We start from the raw sequence: 27,423 nt of genomic DNA, 5'->3' as shown, positions 1-27,423 counted from the left end.
TTTTGAAGTATTTGTGACTAGTCACAACATGCACATAATTTTAACAACCTTTCTTTTAATAACTAACGGTCGACGGATAAGCCACGCTATCCAACGTGGTAATGCTGCCAGTATTCTTGGTACGCTTCTTTGGATTGTCTTAATTTAATGTAACCATAGTAATTGTAAATATAGTTATAAGATTTGTTTGAATAATTTTATATAAAAATTTAAAGATTAATATAATATTATCAGCTATAATTGTCACTGATATATTTTGGCAATAAATCCTCTTCGCAGGCCTGTAAATATACTCTAAAATTATTCCAAGGTAATTTAAAACAAACATCATCTGACCTTCCTCTTCACGATTCGTCAAATAACAAAAATCCACTTGAATCGATGACATCAAGAAATAAATCTGTCTGTATTCATCGGGACGCGCCCGGATCCGGTTTACCGCAATCAAAACCATCATTTTATATAACTACTGGCGTTGCTTCAACATTCAATTCGACAGTCGAGTATAATGATAATTTTGGTGTGGTTAAGAATTTGTAGCTACGATGTTTTCTTTAAGTACCAGGTGTACAAATGTAAAATCAGCGAATAAAAAAGGACTGTGTGGTTTTATGAAACCACGATAAAAGTGAATCTTTTTTTCACAAAATTGACATTTAACTAAAAATTTTTTGAATAATATTCCATTAAGGGTATAAAAATCGCTTTATCAATCTTAATTTTATACTTGGAAAATTGGAATCATAATGAGAAATAATAAAAACAAACAAAATAGCGTGGAGAACTGGCACAAATGAGTAATAGTCTATACACTACACGGTCAGCTGCTGCGAACTATAGGCGCCACGCGACATGCAACACACATACGAAAAAGTTTGAGACGATGTAATAAACATTTCACTTTAAAAAAGTGTGTGTGTAGTTATATGTACGCACGCAACAAATAATGATTCTTCTTTGACGTAATGAAACAATTTATCCTTAAAAATTTTATTCCTCATACTCTTTTACTTTTGTAGAAAAAAAAAATTGTAACAACAACAAAATTTGCTCCTTTAATTTCTTCAGTGATATTCCTCTACTTAAATATATTAATTATTTTTTTATATGTTTTTCAAATCTCTAACTCCAAATCCTCTCTCCGTATCATACATACATTAACTATTAAATTATTCATCTTAATAAATAGAATGGTCAAAATATATGACGATAAGTTAATGAATTAAATCGAACACTTTTATCTTAATAGTTCAACTTTGCTCTTTATATGAACAGTACATTCATCAACGTAATTTTATGAAACAAGCGCTAATTATTTAATCCGATCGATAAAATAAATATACTAGGTACTGCCTGCGACTTCGTCCGCGTAAACTTGTATCATCGCTTTGTAATTAATGAGAGATCATATATGGAAATTTTCTAATCTCCGTTGTTGCTTATAAATACCTCCAGCATTTAATTAAATTTCGATCTTGAGGAAAACGAAGTTACTTTTCCTAAACATTTAGTTCTTTAATAGAATTCCCTCTCTTCTGAGATTAAAATATGTAAGAATTTATGAATGATGAAGCATTCGAAACCACGTCCCTGGAGATTGATGTGTACTGAACCAATGGAGAAGAATTAAATAAATTTCAATATGCATATTGTAAAATTAAAACAATTATTTCTAATTGTATAAAAATAATTTAATAAATTTACGCGGTATAATAATATTATAGTTGGTTGTATTTAATACCAACTTTATTTCATAATTTATTTCGGAATATTTTTTTAAGTATTATTTTTAATTTATTTATTTATTTGGATCATCAACATAACATATATCACATTTATATAAACTTATGCTAGGTACAATTATTCTGATATATGTAACAATTAAAGATGAACACTGGTAACTGTGACTTATTGTTTCGTTACGCCAAAGATGTTACATAAGTTCTTGCATGCGTACATGCACTTTTTTTTTAAATTTAGTTCAATACTAAAATATAATGGTGAATATTTCTAAAAACCATTTGAACAGGTGCTACTGTAAAATATATTCCGTGAGAATCGATATTTTTTTTACTTGAAAATTTTCAAAACTTTCATTTTTCACCTTCAAATTTCTAACATTAATTTTTCATGTACACATCTGTTTTTTGTTAGAAAATCGTAAGGTAAAGTAGGGAAGGAGTTCGATAAGATTACAATAAGAATCGAATACCGATCGACCAAGATAAAAAAAAACGTTGATAGAAATTTAATGTTTCAGCTGCCGGAGTTTTTATAGATTTAAGAAAAACCAAGCATGAAACATATGGTTCATATTTATCCAACTTCGTCTCGAAGCTCTGTACAACTAAAAAATCCAATTTTCTAGAACCCTGGCACATGTTTGCTCACGTCGAAAAGCAACTTTAGAAGTCAACACAATATAAGGTCAGCGTAGTGGAACTATGACATTCTGTTTCTAATTAATAATAAATTAGAAAATACATCTTTAATACAGCATCGAAGCTATTTAATAACTTATAAATTTTAAGCTAATTAATTAAATCCTTTCATGTTACAATACTTTCATCACAAATATATAAAATACCGATGAAGTGCGATTCTGACGAGTATTTTTTTTATGGAAAAGGAGGAGATACGAGCGTACAACTTACTTGATATTATCATATTATTGATCACCGCCGCTCGCATACTCTTGCTACACCAGAGGAATCGTAGGAGCTTTACCGGCCGTACGCGTGTACGCGATTTTTTTGAAGAAACCCATGTCGTATTGTCCCGAAATACCGCACAAGGAAGCTCATTCCAAGAAGTTTTCACTTCAAAAATGTGCTGGCCGTTTCTTATGTATAAAGATAGGAAGAGGCTATTACCAGAACTAATTTAGATTCTTCATCGTTTAATTCAATAGTAACGTAATTGAAAGTATAATAAATGTGCGACAAGGTCAGCGGATATCGAATCTTGAAGGTTACGTTACAAATAATTAGATATTTGAAATAGAAAGTCATCGTCTTTACGGTTAAATGTTTTTTTAACGGAAGAGGTGGGCATAAGAGCCACCTTAAGTTGTGTTATCACCACGGGCTATACTCTCTTGTAACTCTAGAGGAATCACAAGAGTCGAATAAAAGTACGTGGCGAGCGAAGATCGAACCGCGATCTTGGTGGTGACAGTAATCAGTTGAACCTTTATGGCCACCGAGGATTTTTAAAAGGTTTTGTGCAAACATAATGGTTTTATTTAAGCTAGAGGTAGGTAACAGCTTAGTTTGAAGTCAATATTTACATTGTTTAATGGTTCGGCAAACTTTAAGTACTTTTTTTTATGGAATAGGAGGACAAACGAGCGTACGGGTCACCTGTTGTTAAGTGATCACCGCCGCCCACAATCTCTTGCAACACCAGAGGAATCACAGGAGCGTTTACGGCCTCTAAGGAAGGTGTACGCGCTTTTTTTGAAGGTACCCATGTCGTATCGTTCCGGAACCACCGCACAAGAAAGTTCAATCCACAGCTTTGTAGTATGTGGAAGAAAGCTCTTTGAAAACCGCACTGTGGAGGACCGCCACACATCTAGATGGTGGGGACGATATCCTAACTTATGGAGTGTCGTGCGAAGGTGGAATTCGGCGGCAGGAATCAGGTTAAACAGCTCTTCGGAACACTTCTCGTGATAAATGCGGTAGAAGACAAACAATGAAGCGTCATCTCTACGCAACGCCAAGTGATCCAGCCGTTCACAGAGCACTGGGTTCCCGACAATTGAAGCCGCTCTACGTTGCACGCGGTTAAATGGATCGAGCTGATACTGGAGTGTGCCAGACCAGAGATGACAGCAACACTCCATGTGTGGCTGGACCTGCGCTTTGTAGAGCGCTAGAATGTGGGCCGGCTTGAAGTATTGCCATGCTCTATTAATGACGCCCAGTTTCTTCGAAGCCAATTTGGCTTTGCTCTCCAGTTAACCACGAAATTGGGAATCGCTCGAGATTTCGAGACGCAGTATTCCGAAACTAGGCGCGGCTTTAAGAGAAGTGTTCTCGAAGAGCGGTGATACGACAAATGGGGTTTTTTTAGTGGTAAACGCGCAAACTTGAGTCTTCTGGGGATTAAATTGGACAAGGTTCAATTTACCCCATTCCGCAACCTTCTCAAGAGAGGACTCAATAGAAGACACAAGTTTCTCCCGGCACTGGTCGACGATTTCCCGAGAGAGACCTGCATCGCCCGAGTGTACGGCATCACCCGTGCTGTCGTCTGCATAGCAATGTATGTTGGAGTTGTCCAACATATCATTGATATGCAGAAGAAACAGCGTGGGAGATAGCACACAGCCTTGAGGCACTCCAGCATTTACGGGTTCGAGCAATATCCGTCGACAGCGACCTGTATGCTGCGTCCAGTGAGGAAGGTGGAGGTCCACTTGCACAAGCTCTCGGGAAGCCCAAATGATGGAAGTTTTGAGAGGAGCGCCTTGTGCCATACACGATCAAAGGCCTTCGCTATATCTAGGCTAACTGCCAGGCCTTCCCCCTTTCCTTCATTGGCCGCCGCCCATCTGTGTTAGGTATACCAGAAGATCGCCAGTCGACTGACCATGTCCAAAGCCGTACTGCCGGTCGTTGATCAGCTGGTGACCCTCTAGGTATACCAAGAGCTGGCGGCTAATTATGCTCTCCATCATCAGGGAGATAAAAGCAATAGGCCTGTAGTTTGCCGGATCCGAACTGTCTCCTTTTTTTTGGATCGGATCGTACTGACTTAATTTACTACAAAAAAAATTAAAATCACGTAAAGATCTAGTTATAAATATTATATTGTACTCTCAAAATACATATAAGTAACGGCGAGAATTTTGACATATAGCCAGTGACCCTGCCTACTCAGCTAAAGGTCCCGGGTTCAAATCCCGGTAGGTGCAAACATTTATATGATGAATATGAATGTTTGTTTCTTTTAAATATTAATTTTAATTTATGTATTCTTAAGTAGTTTAGCAAGATAATTTTGTATAAAAGTATATCAATATTATCATTATAAATAAACATATTCATATGATATTAAAACAATATACATTTAGTGCTAAAAGTATTGAGAATTAAAATAATTTCTATTAATTAGATTTTATGTGCTAAGAACCCTAGCAGTAGATTCCAGACCATGGTATCAAATTCGAAAAATAATTATTTTTATAATCATAGATTTTTAAAACCAAGAAACGTCGGTCGTCAGGAAATGGTTTCAGAACCGTTAGGGAACCACGACCACGATTCATGCAATTGGATCGATATTTCGATCCAATTGCATGAATTAAAGATAAGGCATTAAATGAACAAAATATAATATCGTTAGTAGCCTTCGTAATAATAACAATAGTATTTTCTTTTAAGTTCGCCTGAAAACGTTTAACCAAACATCAAATATCAACTCAATCATCATAACACACGATATAAATATCCTTCTTCAAAAGAATTTTATTTAATAACATGTTACTTGAAGCATTTTAACACCATGAAACCAGATCTTAAAATATGTAATGAACTATCTCAGAACCAGTGGGAGGCTCCTTTGCACAGGAAGCCGGCTAAATTATGCGTATATTTAATATGATTATGCTGCCGCGAAGCAGTAATGTGTAAGCATTACTGTGTTTCGGTCTGGAGGGCGCCGTAGCAAGTGAAATTACTGGGCAAATGAGGCTTAACATTTTATGTCTCAGAATTTTTGGGTTTTTTGAGAATCCTGAGCGGCACTGCAGTGTAATGGGCATGGCCTATCAATTACCATCAGCTGAACGTCCTGCTCGTCTCGTCCCTTATTATCATAAAAATATCATAAAAATAAAAAATATCTCATTGTTCTTAATAAAGCGTCTTCGTGGTAGAGTTAATGTCATGTGTTTGTAATAACAATTTTATTGCTATAGATTCTAGGGAGCAGTAACTAGATGTATACAAAGTTTAAAATGAACGTAGTCTGAAGGAGCTTGGCTAATGAGGTTATTGCGACATGCATAGGCAGAAATAAACAGGTATACGGCAAATTTAACATGTTATGTTAAGGAAAATTCGTTTCAAAATTACTTTAAATATTCTTATTGGCATGCCATACTGTGTATGTCATTTGCGCGCTTCATACTCTTTTGTAAAACTAGTTTCTAGAGGAATAACTTACAAGAAAGCTGCCAATAAAAAGCATGGAACTAACGTAGATATGAAATTGGAAACCGAAAAAATATTGGTACGTACGCAACGGTATTTAAAAGTATAGATAGGTTACGTAGACAACATTCGGTGTTTGAAAAAGATACACTAACGCACACATGAATAATTTAACATTGCAATAGCACACTAAATTACAATTACATCGCAAGCGAAAAAGAGATGACTCTAATTTACTGATTCCTTTGTATTTTGTTTAGAAAAAATACATTTAATTCATCAGATATGATTTTTACCGTACACTGTGATTAATGCCTAAATTACAATTCATCCATGAGTTCATGTAGTAAAAGCTATAAAGTAGTAAAACTGCATTGAACTTAGGTAGATAATGTGCCATTGATTTTATAAAAAAAAATATTTAATATTTATTTATATTATATAGCCGCATTGATGATATCACCTATCCGCTACCTACCCTAAAACTTGTTTTAGTAGTTTGATAGTTCAGCTACCTATATACGCACTTGTTTATTAAAAATTATTACATTTCATATTGCATTCACTGCAACAACGACTTTTTTACATCATTTCCTAAAATATTCTACCTCGATCATCCCGGAACAGACAGCATCAATATTTTGTCATTTCTGTACGTTAATCTATGATCGGCTTGACGGCGATCAGCATTACCATGGCGACATATTTATTTTGTTAGATAAATAATGAAATCAAACAAAATGTTATAATTCATGATTTCTTAACTGTGGTATGCAATTCTATGATTTTTTTTACTTTCGTTATAAGTGCATCTTCCCATTACACAAGACGGCTTTTTAATGTTGTACTTATATCAAATTGTAAGCAATTCTGTCAACAACAAACGCGTGTGTACCGTTTTCATATCGAGAGAGCGACTACGACCAAATGAACCAATTGACTCAATTAAGGCAATTGATTTTCGGCGCGCTACTGACATATCTACCTCTTTTAATACTATAATATCGTTGTACATACGTCAACCTTATGCGTCGCCGATATTTTTTTACTTTGACTGACTTAAAGGTTATATAAAATCCTACGATAAATTTAAAAATCATGACGGGGTTTACTCATTCCAAAACGATGGCGACCGGATTAAAAAAGGAAGGTATACAAATGGTCGTATTTTTTTTAATGTGCTACCTCGAAAGTCTGTAATTGGAATATTTCGAATGATTTCGAAAATTCATTTTTTAATGAGATATTTTTAGATTTGGATTGTATTTGTAAATCCTCATGGTAAAATCCACGAGTTTGACGTAAATCTCACAAAAAATATAAACGTACTTTTTATGTAATATTTTTTGGATTTTATGGCTTTTAATCATGAAAATTAATTATATTTTCTTTTACATTTAATGGTACGTATAATCTAATGATTAATTATATTATAATACTGTGTTATTTTACTAATAAAGAAAAAAATATCTATAAGATACCTCATTGCATATCTAAGCTTGTTCATTTTACAAATCTCAATATTTCTTCTTTTCATTCAGGCAAGACCTAACAACATTATGTATATCATCTTTATATAATATGTAATTCTTCTGGACCGATTTGAATGAAATTTTCTGTGTGTGTTCAAGTGGATTCGAGGATGGTTTAGATTCACAATTGAACTACCTCCTAAATGGCTGGACTGATTTTGATGATTTTTTAGAGTGTTCCAGTGAATTTGAGATTGGGTTAGATAATTCAGTGATCTCCTCCTAACGTCTCTACCGATTTTTCATATTTAACACATGTGTAAAAGATAACCTGTCGGGTCCGCTAGTATAGATATAAAAACTTAGAAACATTTTTGTAAATGCCCGGTTGCTTCAAGTAAAAAAAGTTAACAACGTACAAAACAGCATTGTGTACCAAACCTCGAATATTCAATCAATATATATAAATTATTTTATATCCTTTTTTATCAAACAGGATATAAAAGATTAAGGTATTCTCTTACTAACAACCGTCCAGACTGTGACCTTCTCAAACAACTAACATGCCCTCTGCATCTGATTTTGTTCGCAATACCAAGGGTTTTAATTTTTTTTGTAAGCTAAAATGAAGTCAGCCCAATATATTTAGTTAAATGCCAGTCAATAAGTTTTGTAAAAATTAAAAAGAGGACGCCATTAATATCCTAGTTTGCGAATCATGAAAACATTAATAGTATGATTATACTTTAGTATTTTGATATCTCACAAACAAATACCTCTATATGTATAAATACATGTATATGTATAACTATACAGATGGTAAATAAATATAATTATAACAATAATAATATTGACACAATTTTCACAAATTATCTTGCCCCGAATTAGGCATAGCCCGTGCTATGGGTTTCAAGACAACGATATATTTAATACGATATACCTACATATCTTGGAAACAAACATCCATATTCATCATATGAATGATTGCACCTACCGGGATTCAAACCTGGGACAACTAACTTATCTACTGGTAGGGCCGCTAACCACTGGGCTATGTAGGTCGTCTACTATAGTAGACTATAGTAGGTACAAATATTAAGAAATATTTTTGTAAATGCGCGGTTGCTTCAAGTAGAAATACTAAACAACGTGCGAAACAACATTGTGTACCAAACCTCGCCTATTCAATCATTATATATAATTATAAAAGAAATAACGCATTCAAAACAAAATATGCAAACATTCAATTAGTCTAGAAGTATGTCTCCATTTTTGATGCCCCAGAGAGGTTCACAAACAAGTGAATCGGTTGCGCTAGTGAAGTTGCTGAATCAAAATCAACAAATTCAAAAGCTACTCATCCAACTAGCTCACTGCGTCCATTTTGTGACTGCACTCTCATTTGATCGAGATCGAAAAATGGGGCCTCTGCCAATATTTTATACGTGTTCTTTGAGAGTGTATACAACCCAACAGTATTTTAGAATCATTCTTCAAATAGTGCATATTTATCAATCTTAATATATATAAATTCAGTGTCCTGATGTTTGTTTCCAGTGAACTAAACTAATGAACGGATTTTAATTACTTGATGGAGTGCCATTTAGTCCAACTTGAGAGATAGCATAGTTTTCATTTCAATTTGGGACCCATAATTATTTTTATTTCCAATATTTGTTTCTTATGGATATATATTCTGTGAGTGAATTTATTGACGTACGGTTTGCCAGTTCTGTTGTGAAACAATTTTTATAATATAATTATAACAACAGGGAGAATATTTTATGAAATAATTCTTTATGTTGTGAAAAATTATTGACAAATGCATAAACAAACCAGAATTTTACTTATAATGTACAGAACAACATATGTCGGGTCAGCTAGACGTAGAAAGTGGCTAGACTAGAACGTGTAGAATATATTGAAATATCATATCAGACAATTATTATTCTATTATGTTCTTGACCAGAGGGTATATATATATATATATATACTTATTTCAGGACATAAATATCGTTATTGTGAAATATAGATAGATATGGTCTTCATTTCTAACCCATATACTAAATACGATATTAACTCTAAAGTAAATAATATCGTAGAATTACCTCAAATGATTTGCATGAAATATTAAATGTTACATTTTGTTTAAAATTATTCTAGTTGCGTGTAACTGTTACAATTAGAACAGAACTCGGAAATGAGAATGAAAGTCAAGAAACTGTCTCTTCGATATTCTTAATTAATCATTTAATGTACTAAATGTCCATTTATGTTATGTTTTGTGCAGTAGTGTAGCAACTATCAAATAGCAATTATCAAAATTCTTTCAATTATCCTTAATCCTCAACCGGAACACGTACTTTCACCATATAAAAAAATCTATACTGCAAAACTTACGGATTGATTTAGGAATTCAGTTAGCAACAGTTGTTTTAAAGTCAGTATATTTTTTTTCTCTGTGCCCTTTGCGTACTGCTTCAGAATTTGTTTTAATTTTACAACCCTGTTAATTTTAAAATTATCGGTATAATAATAAGAAATGCGCCTCTTATAAAAATATGTCCTTAGCCAACATTTAAAATACGTGGCATATATTTGTTAGATGCTATAATATAACATTATATCCGGAGGCAAATATATTTGACATGATTTATTCTAATTGACTTACTTTTAAAACCACGTTTATTATATTATATTTTATAAACTAAAATGAACAAATATTACAAAATTAGATAGAATAATAAAATGTCATGCGAAAAGTAAAACAACTTTTAAACAATATCCTGGGATTTGGCCAGTGAGTCCATTACCTACAGAGACTGGAAATAGTTGTGTTTTAGCCCAGATTAATAGCAAGCTTACATGTTTAAAAATTGTATATGGCTGCATACCTACTTTATACCTTTGCAATTTGGTTGTCTTTTTCACCTCAAACCATTTCCAATATTATCAGAATATTGAACACAGATTGGCGCCAAAATAAGATAATCCAAAGAATATACATAAAAGAATGACAGGTTCTAAATTCAAACGTAATATTATTTTAGTGTAAAAAGTAGTATTTATGGCAAGACTAAATTGGTTTAAATACTATCTACAGATTAAAGTTTAAAAGCGAGGCATTGATTCGTTCTCTGCACTGCCATTATTTCCGTTCGGCCGACGTTGCTGCAACGTAGAAATGTTGACTTGGTAGGTACCTACATACCAACAGGCCACCACGGCTTTTATCGCTCTGTAATACTTCGTATGCAGTCATAAAACTTGCAGCCGTTATAAACCAACAACATGATTGCTACGGAGATTTCAGAGATGAAGAATCACAGGCTTATAGGTTTTTAAAATCTTAGGCTTATTTAAAGCTGATTAAAGTGGCGAAATTTCACCGAACAACGAACAGTTATTTTAAAATTACTGAAATAAGGTTTATCAGTCACCACTACTGAACACATTTATTTATAAGAAAAAAAAAGTATGTGTGTAATAAAAATTAATGCACGCAAGAAGTTACAGGTACTTCTTTGGCCTAACAAAGCAAAAATCCTTAAAATTATTTATTCCTCGTCTATTCTGATTCGTTTGTAGAAAGAAAAATATTGTAAAATTCTTGCAACGATGGCTTTGACAGTAAATAATTAAATAACGAATACGGCTGTAAAGGCTTGAACCCTTTGCCTATCCTAATAATGGGCGAAGAACAAAAAAAATAATAATGAATGTCGCACACGTCAGAAAATTTAAGGAACCAACTTGAACCTGTTAGTTTTATGTTGAAGTGATGCGCGCGCATCTTTAAATTTCACTCTCATCATTTCATTCATAACGCGTAAATTTGCATGCGTACAAAGTCCACATGTCAGAAGTGAGACATGGCATTTTGCATGAACCTGTAAACGGCATATGAAGTCCTGGTACATGTTGCTAGGATGACACATGATTTCAACCGCTTTGAAAGACACAACTATCATCGCTACTATATTTATGTTCTCCTGGTGTCTATGTTATTCATTGACAAATTCCCTCAATTCAAAAATCGCTAACTCATCGCCCCGCGTTACATACTCACCTCCAACATATTGATACCTAGATCAAGCTACACATTCATTTATATATGTATTAAGTATATCTATAATTTGTAGATTTTTTTTGTAAAGTATACAATACCTTTATTATGTAACAATTTTCTTTTATCTTAAAATACATTTGGTTACATGAATAATAAAATATAGAATATTATGCATGTAGTATTCTCTTTGACTAACGCGAGTGCTACAAAATATCAAATTATTATGCCTTATTGTAAAAGGTTAATTTTTTTTCTATAAGTATATATTTCTATATATATATTATGAAATTTTTGAATCAAGGTAATCTAAGAAGCTTTTTAGATATTGAGATAATTAATGGTAGAAATTAGGCTGACATGAGACTTACTTTGATTTTGATATTCTAAGAAAATCGTTGTTTATATATATATTTTTTATGAAAATAAGGCACGAGACGAGCAGGACGTTCAGCTGATGGTAATTGATACGCCCTGCCCATTACAATGCTATGCCGCTCAGGATTCTTGAAAAACTGAAAAATTGTGCTCATCCCTTGAGACATAAGATGTTAAGTCTCATTTGCCCAGTAATTTCACTAGCTACGGCGCCCTTCACACACGATAATGCTTACACATTACTACTTCACGGCAGAAATAGGCGCTGTTGTGGTACCCATTATCTAGCCGGCATCCTGCGCAAAGGAGCCTCCCACTGGTGAATTATATAATGTCAGTATTAAAATGTTGGAGTGAGCAAGTACAAGAGTTACCATAAACTCACTGGCGGAGCACTAATTGGCACTTACAAACACCGCATGGTACTTTTATTATAATGATTGAGATGTTGTTATAACTTGTACCTTATTACCGTGCCATATGATATGAAATCATTTATTGTTGTAAGTATGAGGTTCGGTTACATTAGTAGAACCAACGAACACAAAGGCATATTACAAAATTGTTGTGGATTTATAATGGTCGTTCTCTGTTTCATCATTGAGTATTAGATTTCAATGTTATTAGTTCTTTTAGTTTGAGTATTAGTTCTTTTATGAAGATATGATATGTTCTAATAGCAAATACTTTCAAATTCAAAGTCAAAATAACTTTATTCACTGTAAAACTTTATAAAGTTACTAGCTGACCCAGCAAACGTTGTATTGCCGATATTAAAATCGCGATACAAATGTAACTGTTGATCGTAGATGGGTGAAAATTTGAAGTTGTATGTATTTTTTGATGCTGACTCATAATCAAACAAATTTAAAAAAAAAATTGTGTTGACCACCCTTAACATTTAGGGGGATGAAAAGATGATAGATGTTGTCCGATTCTCAGACCTACCCAATATGCACTCAAACTTTCATGAGAATCAGTCAAGCCGTTTCGGAGGAGTTTAATGTTTAACACCATGTCACGAGAATTTTATATATTAGATTTAGTGCAAGTCAGGATGAAGAACAAAAGTTAAAATAGCATTCAAATGAGTATAACAATATTAAAAACAAAATTTAGAACATTATTCCCAACTATCATTATCATTCAAATAATCTTTCAGAATAAAATAGGCCTTAGATGTTAAACTATTTTTTACGATACATATAATGTTTTCTGGAAAAATATTATATCCTAAATGAAAGCCAACATGGTTTCAGGAAAAACCATTCCACAACTTTAGCGATATACAAATACATACAAAAAATATTTGATTCACTTAATAATAAAAAATATTCAGTTGGCCTACTGCTTGACATGAGCAAAGCATACGATAGAGTCTCTTATGATATCTTACTAGAAAAATGATTTCTCTCAGGAATTCGAGGAATTGCCCATAAATGGTTCAAATCTTACCTTAAGAATCGTTTTCAATATGTGGAAATAGAAAATACTAACTTCGAGACTGGAAAGATAGACCACATAAGATCTAATAAAGCTCACTTATCAGGATCTATTCCACAGGGCAGTGTGTTGGGTTGTATATTGTTTCTCATATACATAAATGATCTTCCTAACTTAATAGACGATGATTGTACTCTTTTTGCTGATGACATTTCTATGTTGATCCCATGCTCTAATTTAAAACAACTAGAAGAAAAATTAAATATTACAATGGACAAAATCTTTTATTGGCTAAATAATAATAATCTTGAACTTAATATTAATAAAACTAAAATTATACCTTTTAAACCTTATCAAAAATCCCCCTTAAATATATCTTATTCTTACAAAAATTCACAACTTGAAACAGTTGACACAGCTACACTACTGGGAATTGATTTAGACTCACACTTGACATGGAAGCCATATCTACAGAAATTAAAAAGCAAAATGTCATCTTTTACTTATGCTCTTTACCAACTAAAACGCGTAACAGATTTCAAATCTGCCATTGCTGCTTATTATGCATATGCACATTCTAGATTATCATATGGAATATTAATATGGGGAAACTGTAGTGAAATAAAAGATATATTTATTCAACAGAAAAAATGTATCAGAATTTTAGAAAATATTCAGCAGATGGATTCATGTAGACCATATTTTATTAAACACAAAATTTTAACCCTTACTTCAATTTACATTCTAGAAGCATGTAAATTTGTTAAAAAACATTCGGACTTATACTCAACACTACCAAATAACAAGCGAAATAATAGAAATTTAAACAAATTAAAAATTCCTCAAACAAGTATGTCATTAGTGTCATCGAGCCCTCACCACATGGCAATAAAAATTTATAATCACATCCCAAACGAGATTAAAAATAAAGAGAAGCCTTCTCTATTTAAAAGACATCTTAAAATTTTTTTAGTTTCAAAATGTTTCTACGATTTACCCGAATTTTTTAATAACAAGTGTGAGAATTAGTTACAATATAGTATAAGAATGTAAAAAATGTATATGACTTCTTTTTTTTTTGCAGGGCGTCACATATTGTCTACCTATTAATGTACCAACCATCCTACTGTAAAATGTGACTTGCAATAAAATATTTTGATTTGATTTGAAAAATTTGTTTTGCATCTGTCATGCCAAATTAAACGCATTAGTAGCTGTTTACAGGTCAAGGAATGGTCTCTGCTGCGCTCCAAATAGATACCGCAGGCGTAGTAGCAAAATGCGGCAACTAATACTGTGCCCAAGTGGGCGTACTCAAGCCATTCTAAAATATTGTGTGACGTTGATGTGCCACATGTTCTGTTAAACTTTGCAACTAATAATTCAAACTAAAATGCCGGGATGCGTAGTAAAACTTTATAAAAATAATACTACAATAAATAAGAAAGACACTGGGATCACATATAATTAGTAAATATTTACCCCCTCATTCATAATAGTCTGCTAACTTAAAGCATTGCTAATTCTATTAATTTCAATGTAAAATAACTGGAAGTGTATGTTACATAATTTGAAAGATGCCATGCAATAAAGCATCTAATAGATGTCGTAATAAAAAGCTATTGTTTTATTTAGTGCTGTATCTAGCTGGAGCGCAGCGGAGGCCAATCCTTAATCTAAGTTTACAGATTTAGTTTTACGTTTCGCATTACTTACAGTTAAATAAAATTTACCGTGTGATAATAGAAACTTTTTTATGGAAAAGTAAAAAAGAAAGACATTTAATAAGATTTTTAGGCAGTAGGCATTTACGCGTGAGAATGGTATTGCAACAGCCAGCTTCTACTTACATACATATAGTGTAGGAACTAAGTAATTTCCCTCATCTCAAGAGGATCTACAAATTGTTAAGAACAGGATATTATACACATGCCTTATAGAAGGAATGCGAATAGTTGTTAATAAATGCCATAGCGTATAAGTGAGGTAGTTTTAGTTTTATTAGAACTTAATTAAATACTAAATGCCGGTTTCTTTGAGCCTCCTAAATAGTACATAAGACATTCCAACTCATGTTTGGAGCCTTTGGAGGTTTGGGAAGGACGAAACGAACAGGACGTTCAGCTGATGGTAATTGACAACTCTGCCTAAATGCAGTGCCGCTCAAGATTATTGAAAACCCAAAAATTCTGAGCGGCACTACATCTGCGCTCGCCACCTTGAGACATAAGATGTCAAGTCTCATTTGCCCAGTAATTTCACTAGCTACGGTGCCTTTCAGAACGAAACACAGTAATGCTTACACATTACTGCTTCACGGCAGAAATAGGCGCCGTTGCGTATGTTCAGGCGTGTCACACTACGCTACGCTTAGATCGGTTTGTTTCGACTATTCGCACTGTAATAGCTAACTATTAACGTCACTTATAGTAAGGTGATATTCCAGTATGCAATGCTTGAGAAAATCTGAGCTCGAAAATATTTCTTTTTAGTAGACAAAGTAACTATAATATTTTTTCAACAGTCATTGGAAATAGGGAACTCCAAAAGCACATACAGCCAAGAGCTGGTGACCAGCAAATTTATTGGTAAAAGCTTAAGACTAAAATTATGTTTAAATACTTATATTGAATACTTTTCAATTGTTGTGCAGAAAAATATAGTCAAAGTCATATAAAGTTTATTCAATTATTAAGTTTATACTAAGCGCTATTGAATCGTCACTACAATTATTTAAATTACTGAATTTAACATAAAAAATTCATAAGAGTTGAGCTCGTGAGAAGAACATGATATAAGAATCTTAACGGCCACTGTTTTCAATCAAATAGAGTATTTTAAAATGGCTGTAAAATACATAACAAATTAGTTTGTAAGGTGTTGCATCCGATATATGAATCGTGTTTTAATAATATACATTATTTCATAAAAAGCAATCAAGAATTAGCTGTATAAGTATAAATTTTCGTATATTGGATGCATCAACCTTTAGAGCTTGAATTCATTGTTTGTGTAAGGATGCTTCTGGAACATGATGTGATGTTAATATAATATGATGATGCTAAAGTATTTTATTATATTATTAATGATATAAATATATACAAAGTAATGGCTACAAATTTTAATACAAATGAGCTTTTAACTCTTCGTCTGTTGCATAGATACACAGCTGAGGAAAATGAAAAATCATACCGTAGGAGTTGTGTTCGAAAATCAATGTCATTTCATTAATCATTAATAAATTTATAATAATTAATATACTTTATTATCTTATTAGAATTAATTAATCATAATTAAATTTTATGCCAATGTAACACCAGAACTGCACATGTAACCTGTATAGAATTTTATTGGAACATCAACGAAATATAGAGGCTTAAATTATTAAACATGCATTTAAATAAATATTTTTTCGAATAGGTATTTTAAAAATAATTATAGAACATGTGTTAAGGTACAGAATTTGTCTGTTCTAAAACATTTATTAAGAAAGCCGGCATCATATTATTTATATATATTTTAGTTTAACTATCTATATCGTATATCTAATCTGAATCTTGCCGAATAAAATTTTAACAAAAAAAAAATCTTTATTCAGGTCAAAAAATTACAATTTGAATATCTTACCATTAGCAACCACTTTGGAAAATTTTAATTTTATAAAAAGAAGTGTAAAGAAACACATTGCCTTCGGTATTATACATTATACTTACTAGTGGTCGCCTAGAGGTCGAAATTAGACCATAATTTATTTAATTTGTAAAATTTGAAGTTTATAAGAGTTTTTTTTAAACAATTTGTAATATTTATTAACGATTGGCTCAGAGGAAGAGCGCTCGCATCACGTTCACCGTTCGCTTAATTTCTTAAAAAGGGGTACAAAGTTGTCGCTTTACGTACAAATTTATAGACTTATATAATGCTCGTAAATGATGCAAGAAATTCTCAAACGACTTTGTTGTGTAAGTTACAAAAAATATCTACTAAAGTATTAATTTATATAATGGTTACTATGCAAGGTATTTCAAGGCAATAAAAATCAAAAGTTGTCTGAGTAGACAATTAATATTTTCCTAAGTCCTTCAAAAAGTTAAGGCTCATCAGAAGCAGTGAGACAGCACGAGGTTTTCTCAACTTAAATAATGACGTCATCGTCTCGAGACCCGAGGAAAGAATGAGCAACTGGTTGTTTACAAAAAAAATAAAAATGTAGAGACAGGTTAACTCCGCCGCGCATTCCTACACACGAACCAAAATTTTATTACTCTTCTCTATAAATAATTAATATATTATATTGTTGCTATATTTGCTAATATGTTGAGATATAAATAGATATATATATATAAATACAACACAAGTTACAACATACCTCAATAACAGAATGCGCGCGCAGGTAGAAACAAAAATCCCACAGGTGTACGTTAAGGTTTGAAATCCAAAAAAACTTATCTTGTAGTTTATGTTATTGAATCACAAGAAATCACTTTATTAACATTGAACTTATACACAAGCCACACTACACTTATTTTGTTTGTTAATTAAACTGAATTATAGAAACAATGTGTTAACTGCGCATGCTCCAAAACACGCGCCAATTTCGAACAAGGTTATATTTTAAGTTGCACACACTTTTTGACTTCACTTGATAACACTTTGGAGTCTTTTACTTAGTTTTCCGTTGCATATACGTGTTATGTTTGTCACTTTCTAACAAGAAAACTGTGTATTCGTAGAACAATGTGTATAGTATCCACAAATGCTTGTTATTACGAAGATACCAATAAAACTGAGGCGTCTCCTAGACGTTTCGCCGGCTCTACCTGTGGTAAGTGAAGGTCACTGCTAATAAACAGTTGAATACTCCGGAACCGGTAAAACAAAAATGATACTCCACGTGACACTGTCAGAACAAATAACCAGCGAACACTACGGCACTTGTTACACTTATAAAGTCAAATTATTACTTGTTTGTGGAGGCAAAAGGTCTGAGCGACAAATGAAACGAATAGAAAAGAAAATAAACGAAGAATACTAAAGTCGGCGTCTACGAAGCCGGGCGTCCGACACTCCTGCTGAGCGCTGTACTAAACGCGAGAGGCCGCTACCTCGTCCCGCGCCCCCCGCATCACCCCGCGCGCACCCGCGATCCGAACGCACACTTGTACGAAAAAATTGTTTAAAAAAGTTATCTATGGGTTTCGCTTTCAGTGGATTAACAGACACGGTTACAAATAGCCTTAAGGGCTCTATGCACTATTCTTTGCTATTTAAGTACTCAACGATGATATAAAAAAATACGGTTCAGTTATTATTTGACAACCTCGAATTTCCAAGTTTAGTTTCGTTTGCTTAAGATATCATCTAGGGGTGATGGAGCGTCTGGTAGTATAGATAGAGTACATAAAATTGATAGAGTCTGCGCCGACCGGCAGTCAACAGATATTCAATTAATCCCACAACACGTGCGTTGCAGCAAACATTGCTTACTCTGTTCACTGTCTACTCTCAAACCCTCGACCTAATACCATTTTAATTATGTCTCACTGCCACTTATAAATTTTAATAGATTCTCGTAATAAGTTGATTTTTTTAAGAGTTTAATTTTACGATAATACTTTGTAAAATAATTATTAGTCTTATATTTTAATTGGTGTAAATAATTAAAATGATTTAAAACGTTCTTGTGCATTCAACTCATGTTATATGAATATGGACATGCTTGGATTGCATGTTGCATTGCATTGTTGGATTATTAATACATTTATTGAGTTAAGTAAATAATTTAATAAGATTTTGATTAAGAGAAACAGTTAAATTACTTACTTATGAAGTGAAGCTTTATTATTATTATTATTAAAATATTCCCATGAATCAGATAAGAGCTGTCTGATGACGTTTTTACGTTATTTTGATTATAATAATTATAATTAATATCTTTAGTTACGAGTCATATTTAGGATTAAAACTAACACCTTCTGTAAATCTTATTATTTGAGACCTTGTTAGGTCTTTACGTACAAATTTATAGACTTATATAATGCACGTAAATGATGCAAGAAATTCTCAAACGACTTTGTTGTGTAAGTTACAAAAAATATCTACTAAAGTATTAATTTATATAATGGTTATTATGCAAGGTATTTCAAGGCAATAAAAATCAAAAGTTATCTGATTAGACAATTAATATTTTTCGGTTATAATCGGTTATAATCGTCTCATCCAAGAACGTACAACAAATTGAGGCTATTCAGCGTAGTTACACGAAGGTTTTGTTACCCCATAATTATAGCATAGATACCCACACAATCACAGGCTCCAAAGGTTTATTACTTATAATAACACTTTAATCGACGAAAACTTATACTTCATCAAAAAGATTTTTTCTGGCATTGTAACACATAAAATACTTTTTGGAAAATATTTTTATATATAGATAAACACAGCATAGAACGAGCTCAGAGAGCAATGATTAAATATATGCTTAAGAAAAATCGTCTGTACCACAAAATTATATCAAGATGCGGACCCTTTATCAGTAATAAAATTATATATATTACAATGCATACTAAAAAAACAGTAAATCTATAGATCCCTCGATTTTAAATAAACGTAAAAAAATACAGTAAATAAATGTAAATTCATTAAAACTACATTTGCGTCTAAACAATTTGATGCACAGGCTACGAAATTATCGAATACTGTTAATAAAAACTTAAATATATACACCAAGACATTAAGGGAATGTAAAACTAGCGTTACAAAAACTCTTAATTATTAAAAAACTGTAAATTTGTTAAATTAATTAATATATAAACATTAAAACAGTATAAATGTGTGTTCTAAGAATAAAAATTATTATATACATTTTTATATTAATTATAGTATAGTATATTATTATATAAATAGATAATTTAATTTAAATGATTTTGAAACATTAAAACTAAATTTCGTAGTTTGACCGTTTTCCTGATAGATAAATATTCGTAAAACCACAAACTACCTTACTACATAGTGGCATAATATTATTTACAAGTTTAGTGCGAGCCACGCAAATATTTAACTACTTTCAAACGTATAGAGAAATTGAAACAATTATTGATTACGACTGATGACGATGACTTACGAATTTTCAATCAGGTCACGTGTCCTGACGCGAGATTAATATTTTATACTCATCCGTAGATGAGTAAAAGTGCTCAACACCGCTAAAGATGTTTTCACTTCAAAACCATCTTCCACGGCCAATAATCCCTTACAAATACTGGTCAAATATCGCCTATGTTCAGAATTACGAGATACTATAATAAGTTAAACTCTCTTACAAATACAACTTTTTTCATAATTCCTTTAATTGTTAACGAAAAAATTATGGATTATTATTAGAGCCTTTTTAACTGAATAAAAATACTTATATCAATCAAACTATTCTAAGTTAGTCTTGTGTAATCTAGTGCAATCTAACATGGATTCGTAATAAAAATAAATTTTATGTTGTAAGTACTGTATATGCCGTAATCGTTATTACCAATTATAAGTATCAAAACCAAGCAAAAAACTGTAAAATAATATCAAAGTAAGAGAGCGTTTGATAAGTAACGTTACTTTATTGTATATCTTTTACCGCAGTTATCACGAGGAGTGTTCCAAAGAGCGGTTTCACTTGATTCCTGCCGCCGAATTCCACCTTTGCATAACACGCCACAAATTAGGTTATCATACCATCCATCTGAATGTGTGTATCCTCCACAGTTCAGTTTTCAAGGAGCTTTTGTCCACGTACTATAAAGCTGTGGAATGAGTTTCCTTGTGCGGTGTTTCAAGGGCGATATAACATGGGTGATCACTTAACACCAGGTGACTGATACGCTCGTTTGTCCTCCTTTTCCTTAAAATAATAATAATAATTATATGGCAGTACATAATTATGAAACACTTCTTCACTTGTACTTGACTTTTTAAACACACTTGATGACGACTATCAAGAAACGGAACGAAACAAGCCAAATTCAGGCATTGTTATCAGGTGACTAATATTAATGCATGAAAGAATGAAAGGCATTTACTTCGATGATTTTTCATCCACTCTAAGTGTTGATTATTCGAAGTGAAGACTGGTTTATGGGCGCTGAGCACTTTAGTGGTTATTAAATAAAACTGAGCTGCCATGAATAAAACTAAGAACCTCTGTACCTCGGCAACAATATCGTAATTTTAGAGGTAATTTTACGTCGCAGCCAAAAGAATTTCAAAAATGATTCCAAATTCGCTATTAGCTCCCCTGAGAATCTTGGAAACGATATCAGCCATTTCATTCTCTGCGATTCCGAGAACTTTGGAAGTAATAGTAAACAAATAAAATACATTTATAATTTATATAAATGGCAGATAAAATCATTGACTAATAAACGGTTACAGAGGTTTTATTTGGATTATCACTATCGCTACATATTATAAAACAAAGTCCTCCGCTGCGTTGTCTGTCTGTCTGTTCCCGATAAACTTCCAAAACTACTGCATCGATTTTCATCAATGGATAGCGTGATTCTCGAGGAAGTTTTAAGTATATCATTTGTTAAGTTTTTGCATACATTTTCGTAAACATTAATGATATTTGTTGGAGGTGTAATAAAGAAACCGTCTGGAAGCTCTCAACGAAAACGCTGTCAAACCCCATTGAGATATAACAAAATAGTTAATCGATAAATTGTGTATAATACATAGTTCTATAGAAAAGTTCTCGATGAAATATGTCTATCACTCAGGGATAACATACTATAACCTTTTTGATACTTTAAAAATTGGCAAGTATAAAGCGGTAATGTAAAAGCTTTTATAAATATTTCATTTTCGATGGCTTTAGACTACATTATTCCTGAATACTTAGCTGCGTAATTTTTTTTTCTATTGCCAGAACAGCGTTTGTCGGGTCAACTGGTTATGCATAAAAACGTGTCTGTAATTCACACGTGGTAGAGTCAAAGTCAAAGTCAAAATATTTTATTGACATAAAATCAAAAGACTGCTCGTCAACGTCAATCGCAAAAAATACAATTCAGATACATACATATTAATTACATAAAAGTTTAAACATATTTTCAAAACAATGCAAACCAGTGAAACCTTCGAAAATTTTGGCTTCAAGATAATGAAGCGAAGGTAATATTCGGAAAGAGGATAATATTGTAGGTCTTAGTAATGATCATAATAGTGATACAATGTTTGATATTTCTTTTACATTTGTATAATATATTACATAGATTTATTCAAACTCGGTACTTATATTTTCGATAAGTGATACAAGAGGTTTATGGTAACTGAAGTATGAAATAAATACTTTGGTCTTAATATGCTCAATATATCTTTTAAATACTGCGTCATTTTCAAATTAAACTTGGCGTCCAAAAACTCAATCAACGGAATCGCTCTATCCGATGCAAGATTTACATTAAACCTCCAAACTGCATATTCCACCGCTATGAAAGACATTACTATCACCGCTGTTATAGTAATTCGTCAGGCACATAATGTCAGAATATATTAAAGTATACATACATAAGACTCTCAACTTTTCTTCAACTATGATAGCCTGGTGCCAAAACACTGTATAACTCTTACTATCTCATTTTCTCCCACGAAATCTTATGAATTTATGTGTCTGTCTCTTTTTACTGTCTCGCTTTTTCGTTTCACTTCAAAAATCATCATTAAAGATGTATTTAAATATAAAAATATATGAATCATGGTCGGATGACAACGTATGTGAAACCTCTATATAAATTAAAAAAGCAACGTTAAAAATAATGAACTCTTCGTGACATGTCATCATTTTACTATCCCTTGCGACCAATAAATAGAAATATAAAACTTTCGCTTGATACGTTATATCATTTCTGATTGGTTGGTTTACGTGCTTCAATAAATAACGGCTAATCCGTACCCAATATGTATATATATATAAATTTATAATTTCTGTAACGTAAAAAATACAGCTCTTTCAATATCTGCATACTTTGGTTTTTATTTCTTTCATTTGTTTTTCAATATTTAAGGATATAAGATTTTTAATTTTTAAAATTAAAATTTTATTTTTCATAATTAGAGATAGAGATTAACACACTGGTTGAAATAATTCATGTATTTTTCATTTTCAACACACTTGCTCGTAGTGTGAGCATTATTACATCGTGCTTAGGGCCTTAAACCGAACGATAAACCACACGTACATAATAATATAACACACTAGTGCATTATAGAGTTAGCCCTATAAAGTTAAGTTAGTACCAAACTGCAAATTATATGAGAGTAAATAGAGCATTTTCAATTGAACCGGGTAGTACAGTTTTTTTAAGTATTAACTTCTTTAGTGGCATTGAGCACTTTTTCTTGGGATGGGTATAAAATGTTAAATTCGCGTCAGGACACGTGACTTGAACGAAAATTCGTAAGATAGACGTTGAAATTATGGATAAAATTTGATTTTTCTGAGAGATAGCTTTTAAATGTAAAATAATTGTAATAGTCCTAAAGTATTAAATTTTTATGCAATATAATTTGTCATTTTTGCGTACGATGGCGCAATAAACGAATATTGTATTTAACCATATAAATGCTAGTACTTTTATACTGATGAATAAATAAATTCCTGCGAAATTACTCCCTAACCATTCCAAAATGTTCAAAAATGCAGGCAAGTTAACGTTCAAGTTTTTACTTGTGCCGGCAGTCCCGGAGTGCAACCCGTATTTTTTTGTATCAACAAGGAGGTTTTATTTTATATATTTTAAAATCCATTAACATTTTTGGATTTTATACATGCGTCCGTCATTAAGACGAAAAATCTATTATTATCATCAAGTTATTTATAATTCACTATAATTTGATATGAAATATATGCATTCCACACTAAAATTATAATTTTGAAGGCATCACTCAATCACCTTATATTTGGTGCTTGCAAAAAAAAAGAACTTGCGCGACATTCCCCATAATTTTCATATTTCGTTTGAACGATCTATGCAATACATATTCGATTTTGCCTCGCAAGTGTGTTGAAAAAATGCGTATGAAACTCGTGAGCAACTTGCTTACTAGACACTTGGCTGATTTACGCCCTCACCTGCGGCCGGACTGCAACCCATAGCTTTGTGTATAAAAAGCAGCTTAGCTCACTTGTATTATAATAAACTATTTTGTTTACAGACATTTTTCTGCCAGTTCAATCTACTGTATGTAGCGTAAATTCCAAAAAAACGACGGGTCGAAAAACATAAGCCAAGACGCGGGCAATAGCTCTATAATAATACACGTGTGAAATACTTAAAGAATTGATTGATTTTGTACAAGAAACTGTCATAACCATAACGTTAACACCAGGAACAGACATAAACTTATAATGCCTACTAATCGGATAATCGAGTTAGTAAGTCTTTTGTGGGGCGATGTATATGCTTTTACAACAAGATCCCAGAAAATATTCAAAACAAAAGTATTACGATATCCGAAAGAATTGTTATAAACGTTTGAGTGTTAAAGGTTACTATGTTACTAATGACTTTCTTATTGATACCACGGATTGGGAATGGATCGACCGCCCTCAGGCTATTATATAATAAATTTAATTGTACGATATTACTTTCTAAATATATTTTTTTATGAAAAAAAGGAGTTTGATGCGCCTATTTTTCTCAAGCACTGTTCTTGGAATTGGTGGTAGTTTTTGACTTTCAATAAGTAATGTCACATCCCATCACATCCTAAAATATTTTAATTTGAATTCATGAAGACTTATTCAAAACAATATATGAAAATATTTACTTAACATTCAATAGGATGTGAGGTGATGAGATGCTTACCAAACTTTCTCAAGTTACAATATGCAGTTTGCAGACATCAAACATCATTGTGGACACTTTCTCGTATCTCGGAGAAAACAGTATGCAGTCATAAATTTTGTTTGTTTTTTGTCTCAATAATACTTTACCATTGTTAGTAAGGGCCTGTTGTATGGTACCTATAAAATATAATTATTTTTTACTTGACCTTCGTAAATATAGATACTGTCTTGAACTGTGTTAGGGAATATGCATTTAAATACAATTAATACGTTTTTTCCTAAGAAAAAGTACTGCAACAAAAATCTCATAATTTCAATTGTCAGTAAAAAAAAATAACCTAAAAATAAAATAAAAATATTTACAATAAATCAAAAACATAAATAAAGTAAATGAAATAAGTAAACGCTGTATCTCATAGCAATTAGGGGAACAAAAGCTAAAAGTCGATTTTTTGCTGTAGGTTTTAATTATAAATGGCCTTTACATAATGTAGAGGCATTGTTGTACAAATTAAAACTAAAGAGAGTTTTCAATAAAGTGGCCAACAGTTTATAAGCACCTTAAAACAGTGAAATTTCTTTACTTTCTAATTATTATAATAATTAATGGAGACTGAAGGTAGTTCTAACTATGGTATTAAATGAAGCGACTGTATTTCGATCATACCAAATGTATGCGCGCGTGCGTAGGGATTGTTGAATATTATACACACATCAAAAAAGTCTAAGCAACATGTACTAATTTATATTTTAGGATGGTTTTTTACATTATAACGATGTATTTTATTTTTAAAATAATATTTTTAGGGTCCTATGATGTAAAAATACCAGCTGTTGTCTTTGTAAGTTCTTTCAATAACAGATATTAACAATATAAGAATATACTGCAGAAACTAAGGTACATAAGCAACTAAAAATTTTTTTAACAAAATGAAATTTGTAAAGAAAATTAATTTATTGTGAAAGAATGGGATAATTTAATACAAAGTATGGCCTCCTCTGCTATTCAGAACTTGTCGGCAACGATTATTAATTGATAATGAGACTGTTTATGTCATCTTGCGGTATTCGCTCGTAATGGAATTGTAGCAAATCCTTCAGCTGTTGGGTTGTCTCTGGAGCATATCCCATGCGTGCTCGATGGGGTTGAGGTCTGGCGATTGTGCAGGCCAGGGCAATACCCGGACGTTCCTCGTTGCAAAGTATTGACTGGTTCACCGAGCTGTATGTGAACGCGCATTGTCATGCATTAACATAAAATTGAAGCCAAAGGTTTGTGCAAATGGATGGACATAAGGTCTGAGAATATCCTCAACGTAATTTTCAGCGTTCATGTTCCTATCAACGTTGCTCGGTCACAATTTGGTTGTATTATGCGACGCAATAGACAACTGTCATTATGTTAACCTCACAGATGACAATGCGTATGTTGTCTCTGGTATTTCTCTATCTACAGGAAATCGTCGGCTAGAAATTGTCCATAACCAAATAACAATATAAATAATAATTGCGGCGCATCCACCTAATGGCCGATCTATTTCAATTATGCATTACGTTGAGTGGTATGAACAATGCGTTATATAGGAATCTAGTAACCCGTTAAATAACAATAAGAGTACCTAATCCGTTACCGACTTTGGAAGCGAAGGCCAAGGTTGAAAGAGAAAATATGTATCGTCAACTTTGCTTTAATTTCCCGCACCACAACTGCAAGACATCTGCAATTGGCGAGAAATAAATTGATAGAAGTCAATCTGAGATCACGGCGAGCAGGTCAGGCTGTGTCAAATCCAGTACGCCAAAAATCACGCTTATTGGCAACGTCAATATTGAACGCCAGTGATTTTTTTTATATGACGAAACACGATTCCGTCTAACATCACGATGTTCAGCCAAGCAATACAGTCCAAACTGACAAATATTTAATCGATATAATAATATTTTATTGGCGAACCGTGCTTATATATTACCAGCAGGAGGCTCCTTTGCATAGGATTCCGGCTAGATTATAGGTACCACAATGGCGACTATTTCTACCGTGAAGCAGTAATGTGTACCCATTACTGT

At 32.4% G+C, this 27,423-nt stretch overlaps 1 protein-coding gene across 4 annotated transcripts in view; it reads right to left on the bottom strand.

The window, feature by feature from the left end:
• LOC126969419 (polypyrimidine tract-binding protein 2) overlaps positions 1–18,601 on the bottom strand; it is a 583,624-nt gene extending 565,023 nt beyond the window's left edge. For all 4 annotated transcript variants that reach the window (XM_050814836.1, XM_050814861.1, XM_050814829.1 and 1 more), the window contains exon 1: positions 17,893–18,601. The gene's annotated coding sequence lies outside the window, so the exon portion shown is untranslated. The remainder of the gene's footprint in view (positions 1–17,892) is intronic.
• Between the last annotated feature and the right edge of the window lie 8,822 nt (positions 18,602–27,423).

The sequence above is a fragment of the Leptidea sinapis genome, chromosome 1 (assembly GCF_905404315.1).
Source record: "Leptidea sinapis chromosome 1, ilLepSina1.1, whole genome shotgun sequence".
Lineage (NCBI taxonomy): Eukaryota > Metazoa > Arthropoda > Insecta > Lepidoptera > Pieridae > Leptidea > Leptidea sinapis.
The sequence above is the reverse complement of the archived record's forward strand: the minus strand, read 5'-3'. Positions and strand labels throughout refer to the sequence as shown.